The following is an 11,199-nucleotide window of genomic DNA, read 5'->3' as shown; positions in this document are numbered from 1 at the left end:
TCCTCTGTAGGTACAACCTATTGTTCCGTTAGGCAAACGTGACATCTACCGTTAAAAAGCCTCCACTGCAAGAGGGAAGTGAACCCAAGAAAACCGAAGCCATCTTCAGCACTCCAATTGCCAAGAGCCTGCAGGACCTAACCCCAGAGGATGTACCTCATCAGATGCATTTCCCTCTGTGGTCTCACACTTGTCACCGACTTGCAATAGTTTGATCCGGGTCCAGCTGTTCCCTTATTCCTGGTTGAGGGCCCCTTGCTTAGCCACACACACGCGGTGATTTGCCACACACACGCGGTGCAGCAGAGCAGCAAGCCCACCTGCTGGCTTCACGCAGCAAGACACAGAAGGGATTTTGGCACAGTGCGGTCACCACCAGTGAAGTGACACTGCCTGAATTCGCATTTGCCATGCAGGAACCATGTGCCAGACCCTTGTCTTGCTCCCAGCCCAAAAGCAATGCAATTTACCACTGGTTTGGGCGTGTTCTGTTATTTACAAGTGATCGCTCCACTCCTCCATTGCCCCTTAATCCATGGAGAAACAAAAATATCTGCTTTTTCTTTTTTCCTGTTTCTTTTCAATCTCTGAATTTACCACCCTCTCTCATCCCTCCTTTCTCTCCATCCGTCTCTCTCTGCGGAATGGTACTACCAAGAGAGAGTACACCTTTTGCTCTTTGCACCCCCAAACCAATCTTCACTGTGAACAATTCTGGGGGGGGGTTCTTGAAAATAAGGCACACACTGGACCATCACAAGATGCCGATTTCCTCAGTAGCTCCTATCTGGCCCTCGGAATTGGCCACTTTGCTGTGCAAATTCAACACTGGCCATTAGAGGGCAATGGGGCATGGAAAAGAAGTTTCTCCTGCTTGCTATCGGGTGACTGCTATCACCTCAAACGAATCAATTCTGAATTTACTGCATCCTCTGACCTTGGGCTATAGATTCGGGAGACATTAACAAGGACGCCATCAGCCAGGAAGAGTGGGGAGATTGGAGCACATTCCGATTTTCAGACACAGAGGCACCAGACAACTAATAAATAGGCAAAACCCAGCCCTTCAAACATGATGCCACAGACAGTACATGCTTTAAGCTCTACACAGCAAGAGGCAGCCCTCATTGACTAAGGTTTTACTGACCAGAAAACAAAATGTTGTCCTACCCTTATCAAAAGTAATCATAAATGTCACTTGTAACTTGAAATGAAGAATTTTCTTCCCCTTTTGCTTCCTTACGCTAGCAGATCTTTCATAGCCTCATAGCACCGCATAAATCATTACCATCTCAATAAATAAGTGAATAAAAGGCTGCAAGTTGAATCCACTGATGTGCAAATGAGTGAAAGTTCATGGCAATATTGAAGATTCCCTAGGTGACAGACCCTAAGAATTCAGACCTTACTGCCTGTCTGCCATCCAACGGGACCTAACGGTGGCTTTCCAGTGCTATGAAAGAAATGGCTCTTACCATGACGGCCTTTGCCACTGGCTGATAATATCAGCAAATGTGGACCTCAGCCATCAGCTACTTAGTGTTATTTACCAGTGGTTGAGAAGTGCCAGTCCTTAATCAGCAGGTTATTGATAACTTCCCGAGCACGGCATTGCTGGATGCTTCTAATCTTCCTCTGGTGCCGAGGAAATGGAAGGCCCTGGGAAAGGAGCAGGGGGGGCTGTCGGCTTGCCAGCAATTGCCCTGGCCCCCAGATCACTTTAAAGCAGTCTTCAGAAAAGTGGCACCGATATTAACAGGCTTTTACTGACATTAGATCCATAAATAATTCCACATAATGCATGGCCCCAGCCTTTAGAAGGTCTAGTGGAAAAAAAGTAGAGGCTGAAATATTGACAAATGTGTCTGCAAGAGCTATTAAAAAAGAGAAAGCAGTTTCCATGGGATCGGTCTAAGCCATTGCACCCAGGACCAGGGGGAAACCTTAGTCACATGCCTGACAAAATAGGTAAGAGCGCACAGCACCAAGAAACTAGATAAATGAAGAGAATAACACAACTTTAGCAGGACTTCAGAAATGGAGGCATCCCCCTTTAGCAGTCAAAAACTGTTGTGAAAGACTGGAGAATTTTTTAGCAAGGTGAGGACAGAGCTCAGGTGTGCTTACTCTGTGCTGCAGATACAGAAAAGATGTCTCTCTTACATCTGTTCGTGCATGGAGGGAGAAATGAGCCGTTCTCTGCCATACGCTGAATCTATTTTTTTCGTGTCCTTAACTGCACTGGAGTAATGTATTTTCCATGTCGTTTTTTGCATCTCTCACTGAGACACATGTCCCTGAATCCCATCAGTGGGTACATCCCGTTAAAGTGCTGCAGTGAATTGCTAAACATGTTTTATGAATTAGCTTATCCAAAAATCCCTGCTACCCAGCCCCATTCCGTGATGAGGCTTCATAACAGTAGAAAACCCATGAGATGACTTGAACAGAGGAAAAAACAAAGAAATATAGCGTAGTCTCCCAGTCAAGGTACTGAAACAGATAAACGTGATTCACCCCCTTCAGAGACACCGACTGAGCACCTACACACTTTGCTGCAGGCATCTAATTCCACCCCTCCCCATTCTCTGCTTACGCCACCTTCACTCCCAACACACACACCTGAGAACACCGAGAAGATTCCCACTGCCTTGGTGACATTGCTCATGGAGCTTCAAGCCAGATTTCAAGGCAACAGTCCCTCTTCAATCCTCAGAAGGTGCCACCCGACTGACTCCCACACCAGTGGTCAGATTTTTTGGCACTGAGCAGCTGCAATCAAGGGTTGGCTTTTCACAAGAGTTCAGCATCTTTAGCACACCCAGCATGTTACGCTCACTCACCTGGAAACCCAATTCCAGCCTAAAGTTCCTTGTCCTTCAGCTTTGCATGTTCAAAACAAGGACATTGGCTGCTCTTGCCTCTCCCCATCTGCCTCAGCTTTTAAAGCCCAAGCCCATTTTTGAGCTGAACCCTATTGGGACCAGTTATCTAACCTCCATGCTGGGCATCAGTACCTTTCCAGTTCCCATTCTCCTTTTTGTGCATTTATACTAGCCCACACAAAGGGGCCTGTGTTAATCTTTTCCAGGCTACAATAGCAAGAATGACTTGCAGTAACAATACTAAAGCGTATATTAAAAACCTCTGGTGCCACCACATCTCTTAATACACAATCTACTGACACACTGCTCTGATGAGATTGATCTTTGTTTGACAATCCCTCTGCTGAAGCCCTGCAAAGGAAAACAAATAACCCTGCACAGGTCCGAGTAGACTGCGGCAGCCCAGCACCCCAAAAAGGGGAGAGGTGGAGAGAGAGAAACCGCAGTGGGACCCTGGGCCTGACTCATCCGGCAATCACCGCACCTCCGGCTAGCTGTAATTTGCTGTGAATTTTTCATGCTAGAATCAGCTGTGTACTGCAGGCACGTAGCCGAATGGAAAATAAACCTGAAATATTAATGATCCACTGCAGAGTGCAGGCAGGAAAAGATCTACAAATGAAACAGGAAACCTTAGGTAGCCTAGTGCAATTGCTCCCTTTTTGCCCAAAATGCAGATGAGTTAAAACGAACACGCGCTGTCCCAGAGGCACTGAGAAGGGCACTGGGAAGGAAGAGCACTGGATTCCAGGTTTTTGGGTGTTCAGCAGTTGGTCTGTGTGCCACGATGGAAACCCAGAGTAGCTAAACCTTCCAGGTTGTCACTGGAGCTTCTCGGCCATGGCTTGGCCCGGATTAGCACCCCATGTGTCAAAAGCTGTCTCCTTCCTAACCACAGGTCTGAGCAGCACAAGTCACAAGGCGGACAAAGCCCACAGAAAAGGGGAAGGGGAAATAATTGGGCACTTATTGATATACCTTGGCAGCTGTCTAGACGTTATAAACCAGCAGACTTCCCTCTCTCACTGAGAAGACCTGACCCAAAATTCCTTAAATTTAACCAGAGTGGAAACACGAGACCTCTGTGAGAAATGAGCCAGAGCTCTAATTCATACCAACATCATGTTTTTTATTTCCATTGAATGATTACGTTACTAATTTCACACCTATTCCTTATTCATGTCACCATTTCCCTGCCTTAAAAGCCATCCTGACATGGGGTTAGAGTCATTTACTTGATCACTGCCATCACTAGGAATGCTGCAATCAGAAGAATAGTGCCTTCTCATTACTAATTTAGAACATGCCAAGCAGCATAGACGTTTGTGAAATATATGCCAAATTACGCTCGATGGAAAGGGGGAAGAAAAAAAACAGTGACATATATGCATCTTCTGAGCATCTGCAGGGTACTTCATGACACGTAGGAGTAGCACGGAAGCTCCGATATTAGTTTAAAAAATTCATGGGACAGTAGTTGCCTCTCTCCAGAAATAAACCTGTTAGTAAGTGTTACTCAGACTGAAAAAAGGTGGTAATATTTGCCCTGCTGAGTTTATGCATCATGTCTTGTTAGGAAAGTTATGATATGGTTCCTGGGTAGGAAACTGTCGCAAAATTACACAGCATCATTCACTCGGATTGATTTTGACATGTTTAGCAAACTGTATTTATACAAACCATGTCTCGGGAGCTGCAGTAGAAGGCAGATAGTGGGAGGTTTTGCAAAAGCTGGGGATTTGGACCACCCTTGCTCTGTAAAGTGAGAGCTGCTGGTGCTTGACCCTGCTGTGAAGCGTGGGTGGTGCAGCGGGTCCTGTCACTGTGAGTCTTGGAGAAAAGAAAACCCCAGCTGGCAATGGTAATATTGCTCATTTTCCAGTGAGCTGTGGCTGTCACTAAGGGCAGATCCCATCCCCTTCAGACAGGTTTGCTTTGCAAGTCCACCCAATTTTGGAGCAGGTCTAATCTAAGACTTTGACTTGCCCCATCTTCCTATCTGAAATTGGTAGCTGCAAACAAGAAATGAGCACTTGCCTGTTCTCTGGCACATTTTCCTCTCCCTGTGCAGGATTCAACCTTTGACCGCTCCCTGGAGCCCACAGAACTGGGCCGTGCCCTCCATGCACACAACAGGTTTTAAGATGATACACAAATTGTTGACCTGAAACAGCACAGGGCTCCCCGCAAGGTCCAATACTCCCCAAAATTGGGTGGCAGGAGACAGCCCCAGTGGCACAGGCTGCTGTGCTGGTCCCCAGTTCCCCGCCGCAGCTGGGAAAGCAACTCCTCTCCCTCCCAGGCACCGCTGGGGAACCTCATCCCTCCCCACAGCCAGAGGGACCCACCTGCCAGGCACCAGCTCCGCTCTAGAAGACGCCGAGGCACACTTGCTCCTGCCTCTGCTCAAGGAATAAAGCAAGAAGTACTGCTCTTATTTATAAGTACTGTCCTGTTCTGGAGAGTGCTGTGTATCCCCAGGGTTTGAAAGATTCAAAGGTGCTTTATGTATTCACGTGGAATATGTATTCATACTTACGTATGAATATGTGTAGACCATGCGAAGAATGCTGTGTTCATTCATAGAATACCTGGTACATGAAGATTAAGGCTGCAGCACGCGCTAACTGCAACATACACACGTGTAACTGCTAGAGACGGAAACACGCCCACCTAAACCATGTGGAACTGCACATAAAAGGACCGCACACTGGGTATTTCACTCCATCTCTATGTATAGAAGATATTCACTTAGAAAATAAATAAACGTAACACAGAAATCTTCATTTCAGAATGTTTTTACAATAAGGGTCAACTTTCTTTCTTTCTGTCACATATATTATTCAAGTTGTTAATTCCTCCTTTTTAGCCAGCTCCTATTTCTTACTGCCAGTCCTTTGAAATCTGGGACCGAGGGTGTTTTGCACATGACATTTATAAGAACTCTGCAACAGAATTTATTTTAAATTGTTCTGTATTTGATTTCTCCAAAAACCAAAAATTTATAAGCACTTGTAAACCTGATGAGCAACTGAAGTGATTGTTACACTTCAAAGGAAACGGTCAGGAGGTTTTCTTTACTTATTTTCCCCCTATGGCTGCTTTGGCTCACTATATTCAGCTAGACAAAAGTTACCTCATCTTGTGGTATTTCTGAAATTAATGTGGCTACTGATTTTTAGACAATGAAAAAATGGTCCTTTCTTCAACATGACTCTTCAGTCATTTTTCAAGTGTTGCAGACTTTCTCTGTTTTGAAAGGAAAATAAGAGCAGTTTTATTCCCAGTTTCCCAGGCTCCTACATTTCCCTTTCCTTGGCGTCTATATTTCTGCTTTATTATTTCCTTCATAAAAGCAAAGAAAGCAAGCAGAATAGGGGGAAAGAAAAAATAGAACAAAACTGACCTCTTTCACTTTTCATTTGATCGACTGGAAGTATTTTTATGGTGAAGTTTTTAAAAGCTACATTTCTTAAGTTTTTTGTGCTTTTCCAACCAGCTCTAGAAACTCTCTAACAGGGGTCTGGTTTCACATTATCTTGGTGAGGGAGGGAAGTTGATCTGGCATTAAACCACAAACCTGATAGCAGAAAACCTGCAGATGGTGTCCATCTCCGCCCCATGTTACGGGGACTCCAACGAAGCCAATGCCCTTGTATTTTAATATATGCTTAGTTTTACGCACATACTTAGATCTTATAAGACATTCTTCTCATTCTCTAAAGCATCGTCACTTTCACTTGTCTTTTTTTCACTTGTCTTTTTTTCCCTTGTCTTACAGAGCACCCTCAGCTGTGACTGTACCCTGCCAAGCCCATGGCTTTCATCACAGCCAGGAAAGCTATGTGAGGAGCGGGATGAGCCATGTTCAGATACTCCGGGATCTCCAGAAAGAGCCACCAGAAACAGGTAAAGAACAGCGGGTAAAGTGTTAAGGATCTTATTACACATCAAACATACCACTTCATCCACAATCAGAAATACCTGCAGCGTTATTCTTGTTTCTTCCCTAGCAATATTTGCCACCCAGTTTGATCCCTGCTGAAGCCACTGGCAATGTTTCCATAGATTTGACGTGACCTTCACAAACCCTATTTGTCCCCCAAAGCATTCATCCTGTTTTCTATTTTTACTGTAACACTAAAATTTCATTTTCTGACTGAGTTTGTGTTGAGCTGCCTGATGGACAATAAATATAATCACACTTAAGTTAATGGGCAGGACACCAAACCCAAAAGCTTTTATTTTCATTAAACATCATTAGATATGGCATGTCTTTTATCAAAGCTGTCTCCGATATCCACTTTATTAAGAAGTCCATCACCCCAGACTGCATAATGTAATCTGCAAGGAGAGACAGTGAATTTATATTAAACATGTTGGCAGGTGGGGATACAGACTCCTGAAAAAAATAAATATATTCAAAACCCCTCTTTAAAAAAAGGATCTTGAAAGGACATGCAAAATGAAGATAAATTAATAATTCAAAGTGTGCATGTGGATTATTTTGCAAATAGTAAAGAGAAATAACCCATTTTAGCTTAAAAAAATATAAAGTTTTACAAAACCCAAGTCAAAGGTATTTAGATGAACACGGTAGTTAAATGTCTTTGAATATCTGCTCAGAGTACACAGGTTATAAGCGGCTTCCAATTCTGCAAAGTACCTCACATCAACCGGCACAAGCCAGGGCCCCAAGGATTTCTCAGGACGCTACACGAGTTACATGAAAGGGATGGCTGCACTGAAAATTCCCTTCCCCTCACCATGCCCTGCTAGCTTTGGGAGCCCTGCTAGCTTTGGGAGCCCTGCTAGCTTTGGGAGCCCTGCTAGCTTTGGGAGCCCTGCTAGCTTTGGGAGCCCTGCTAGCTTTGGGAGCCCTGCTAGCTTTGGGAGCCCTGCTAGCTTTGGGAGCCCTGCTAGCTTTGGGAGCCCTGCTTGGGGCGTACAGAAGAGAAAGAGTTTCGTTTACCATAGACTACACCCATGTTTTCAGCGTACAATTTCAGGATGTACAAAGGCACGATTTTCCAGGCTGCAGAGATGCTACTGATCTGAAACACTCTGGCTGGGGTTGAGGGCGTTCAGGCAATGGAACCTCCTCCTGAATCACGTAGCTCATTTTCTACACACCTTTGTGACTCCAAAAGCTAAAACCTGACTTCTTGCAGCTTCAAGGAGCCTAGGTCTGATGATTCTTAGTCTGTCTGCATACAGGGGGAAAGACAGGAGGGGGACTGGGAGAAATCTGACCTTCCACTCTCAAACTCCCATAGGCACGGGCAGAGCCTTGGCTGCAAGATGTTAAGACTAGACCAAAGCTTTACTTAGTTTTTCCGATGCAGCTTTAAATTCTGCACCTTCATGTTCAATTTAAAAGCCTTCGGTGCAGGTAAGGTAACATCTCTGCAAGCACGCGATCTAACCCCAGCTTGGAAGAGAACGACAAGCTACAACATGCTGAGGACAGCTTCTTTCTCTGCACAAGCCACCTTGTCATCTTCCACTCATGCTGATGGTATCGTTTCCCAGTGGGCAGCGCTGCCTCACACGAAAGTCTTGTGAGACCTCAGTCCATCACGGCGGTGAGACGAATGATTGGAGAACATCATTCCCAAAGCGAGGGAACTCAGAAAGTTCTCCTGCAAATAGTTCTAGCAGGAAGGAAGCACCCTGCGTGTGGACGTCACCTGAATTATCTCAAGACTGACCTTTACCAAGTTGTACATCCCACCGCTCCAAATCTTCACCGTTTGACTGGGAGCAGCCTCAGGAATTTCACTAGCTGACGACTGCTCCAATGGGTGCAGGGAAATGTGACCTCGCACTGCCCTGAGCCCCAGACTGGCTGGACTCAATCCGAGAATCACACATGCGCTGATATAACGCAAGTCTAAGAAGTAGAATCTATTCTCTGTCATTCTAACTCAGAGATACGACTTCCAGAACAGAGTTGGTCTGCCGTTAGACAGCTTGGTGCCTGGGCCAAAGAGCTTGCATCTACCCGAGCTCCTACGCGTCTACCGCACGCAAAGGTTCGCTTGTTCCTAAGCCTCAGCGCACTGAACCGTAGCATTTGCTGCATGACTTGTGACTATAGACTGATCTTCAGAAAAATACCTCCATTCAAAAAACGCAACAGAGTAGTGTCAATCTCTCTTCACTCATGCTTTACTTTCTATTGTTTAAGACTGTTAGTTAACAAGAAAAGGAAAGACGGATTTTGCTACAAAATTACCTTGTATTTCCTTCTTTGGCAAAAACCCACCTCCTCATCTTTTCCTGTCAGTTTAAAAAAAAAAAATCCAAACCCATCAACTCAAAAATTCAAAGCACTTCACACTCATGTCACAGTTTTTAATTTCTGAAAATCAGTTTTGTAAGTGAATAAGGATAATCTGTGCCAGCTTTGATTTACTTGACAAGCCATTTGCTGTTTAAAAAACAGGAACATTTTCATGGGAACTTGTGAAGCCACTTTATGGAGCCCGTGCTGACTAATACAGTAGCAGCCACTGTACAAGGCTGTTCCTGGGTTTGAGGAGAAGCAGTTCCTGTTGAGAGTGTGACTCCAGGGCATATAGAAAACTCCTTGCACATGGAGGGATGTCTCCCTTTGGCTAAGATTAACCCTTCCAGTCTGCCATGCATGGCCTCTTAGGAAGGATGCTCTTATCTAGGGGATGTTCTGCTCCAGTCCAACCACAAAAAAAAAAAAAAATTCCACTGAAACAGTATCACAAGGATTTCATCACACAACTTTCAGATCCCCGACTTATTCCACTCTAAGAAGTAAAGTGCCCCAGCATTGCCTCTCACTCACATGTGATAACAATGAGGGCTTCTTCACACACAGAGACCACAGGCTCTAGAAATTAAGTGATGATTTAGGAAGAGGAAGCGATCAAAACTCAATTTAGCCCTGAACTGTTATGTCCTATAAGCATCAGTGTAAACTGGCTGTGTAAAGAGAGAAGTAGAAACTACTGTGCATCTTGGCAGACGTAAAAAGTTACAAAACAAGAAATCACAGACTATTGCTCACTTCTGCATTGTCTGACTAGCGGATGGGATTTACAAAACACTTCAAAAACATGAACTAATCCTCCAAACAGGCCTGCACAGTCAGCACGTTGGAGCTTAGCGTTGTAGCCTTCCAGATGGGGAAAGCGAGGCACAACTTTATGCAGTCTTTCCCACATCACGAGGGAAGCAGCTGCCAAAGGCAAAATGGGACTTGTCAAAATCCAGGTTTACGTAACTACGCCCTGTGCAGCCTGAGGAATAAACCTCTCAATGCCAATTAAATCTGCGCTCACAAGACTGTCTCCTCTTCTCTTTCATGTGCAAGCCCAAATTCTTGGTCCTTGGGCCTGTGGGAATTAAAGTCTATTCCCAAAGCTGCACATCTGGTAAGGGCAGGGAGGGTGCTATTTGCTGTTGCGTGCTTTCTGAGTTTGATTTAGAGTTATTAACACTAGCCTCGGAGGAAAAAAATCTTTGCGTTGCGAGAAAGAAATGCCAAGTTGGGTGTTTGCCTGGTGTTGTGTTCACCTGCAAGCCCAGGACAAGAGGGTGCTTTTCAGTAAGGTCAGCTCTTTGGAGAAATGCTGAACTGCACAGCAGCAGTGGCGTGACCTTTCAAGCCATTAGTTAAACAACCAACAAGCTGCCTACGCTGCCAATTAAAGGGGGTAATTTTCTGTGACATCAGCTTTCGAACAAGCTATCAGTGGCATTTCTTAGTCTGGAAAAAGAGAATTTATGTCTCACCGTGGAGCTGATCTAAAAATGACTTAAATCATTAGAAAAGGCTGCAGCGAATTTTTGATTGGAGTCTGACAGACAAGGAATTGAGCAACAGAACAAGCACTGTTTTCTAATTAGCTACCCTAAGGAGCTGCTAGTATTAATTTATTTTGGATGGTATTAGTAAGACACTAGTAAGTGATCTTAATTGCAGGCATTAGTAAATATTATGAGTTAAGTAATGATGTATTTAAGTTAAAATACACAATGCGCTGCCCTTTTGATCTGCAGCACGCTCTTGCGATGGAAGCCTTGTCAGTAAGTCCAAATACGTGTAAAAGTCAAGCTGTAAATAACAGCATACGGACAAAAGAGAAGAGCGCTCTGCAGTGCACGAGGAGGTACCGTGCCATTGTGCTGAACCCCACGGCATTATCCGCAGTTAGAGCTGAGGGTCTCACACCGCAGGGAACCAACCTTGGAGGTTTCAAAAGTAAATGCAGAGGCACCCTCTTGGTGACGTCCGTTTGTCGATGCACTTAGGATGGATGGGCTCAATTCACAA

This window comes from Larus michahellis, chromosome 20 (assembly GCF_964199755.1).
Source record: "Larus michahellis chromosome 20, bLarMic1.1, whole genome shotgun sequence".
Classification (NCBI taxonomy): domain Eukaryota; kingdom Metazoa; phylum Chordata; class Aves; order Charadriiformes; family Laridae; genus Larus; species Larus michahellis.
The sequence above is the reverse complement of the archived record's forward strand: the minus strand, read 5'-3'. Positions refer to the sequence as shown.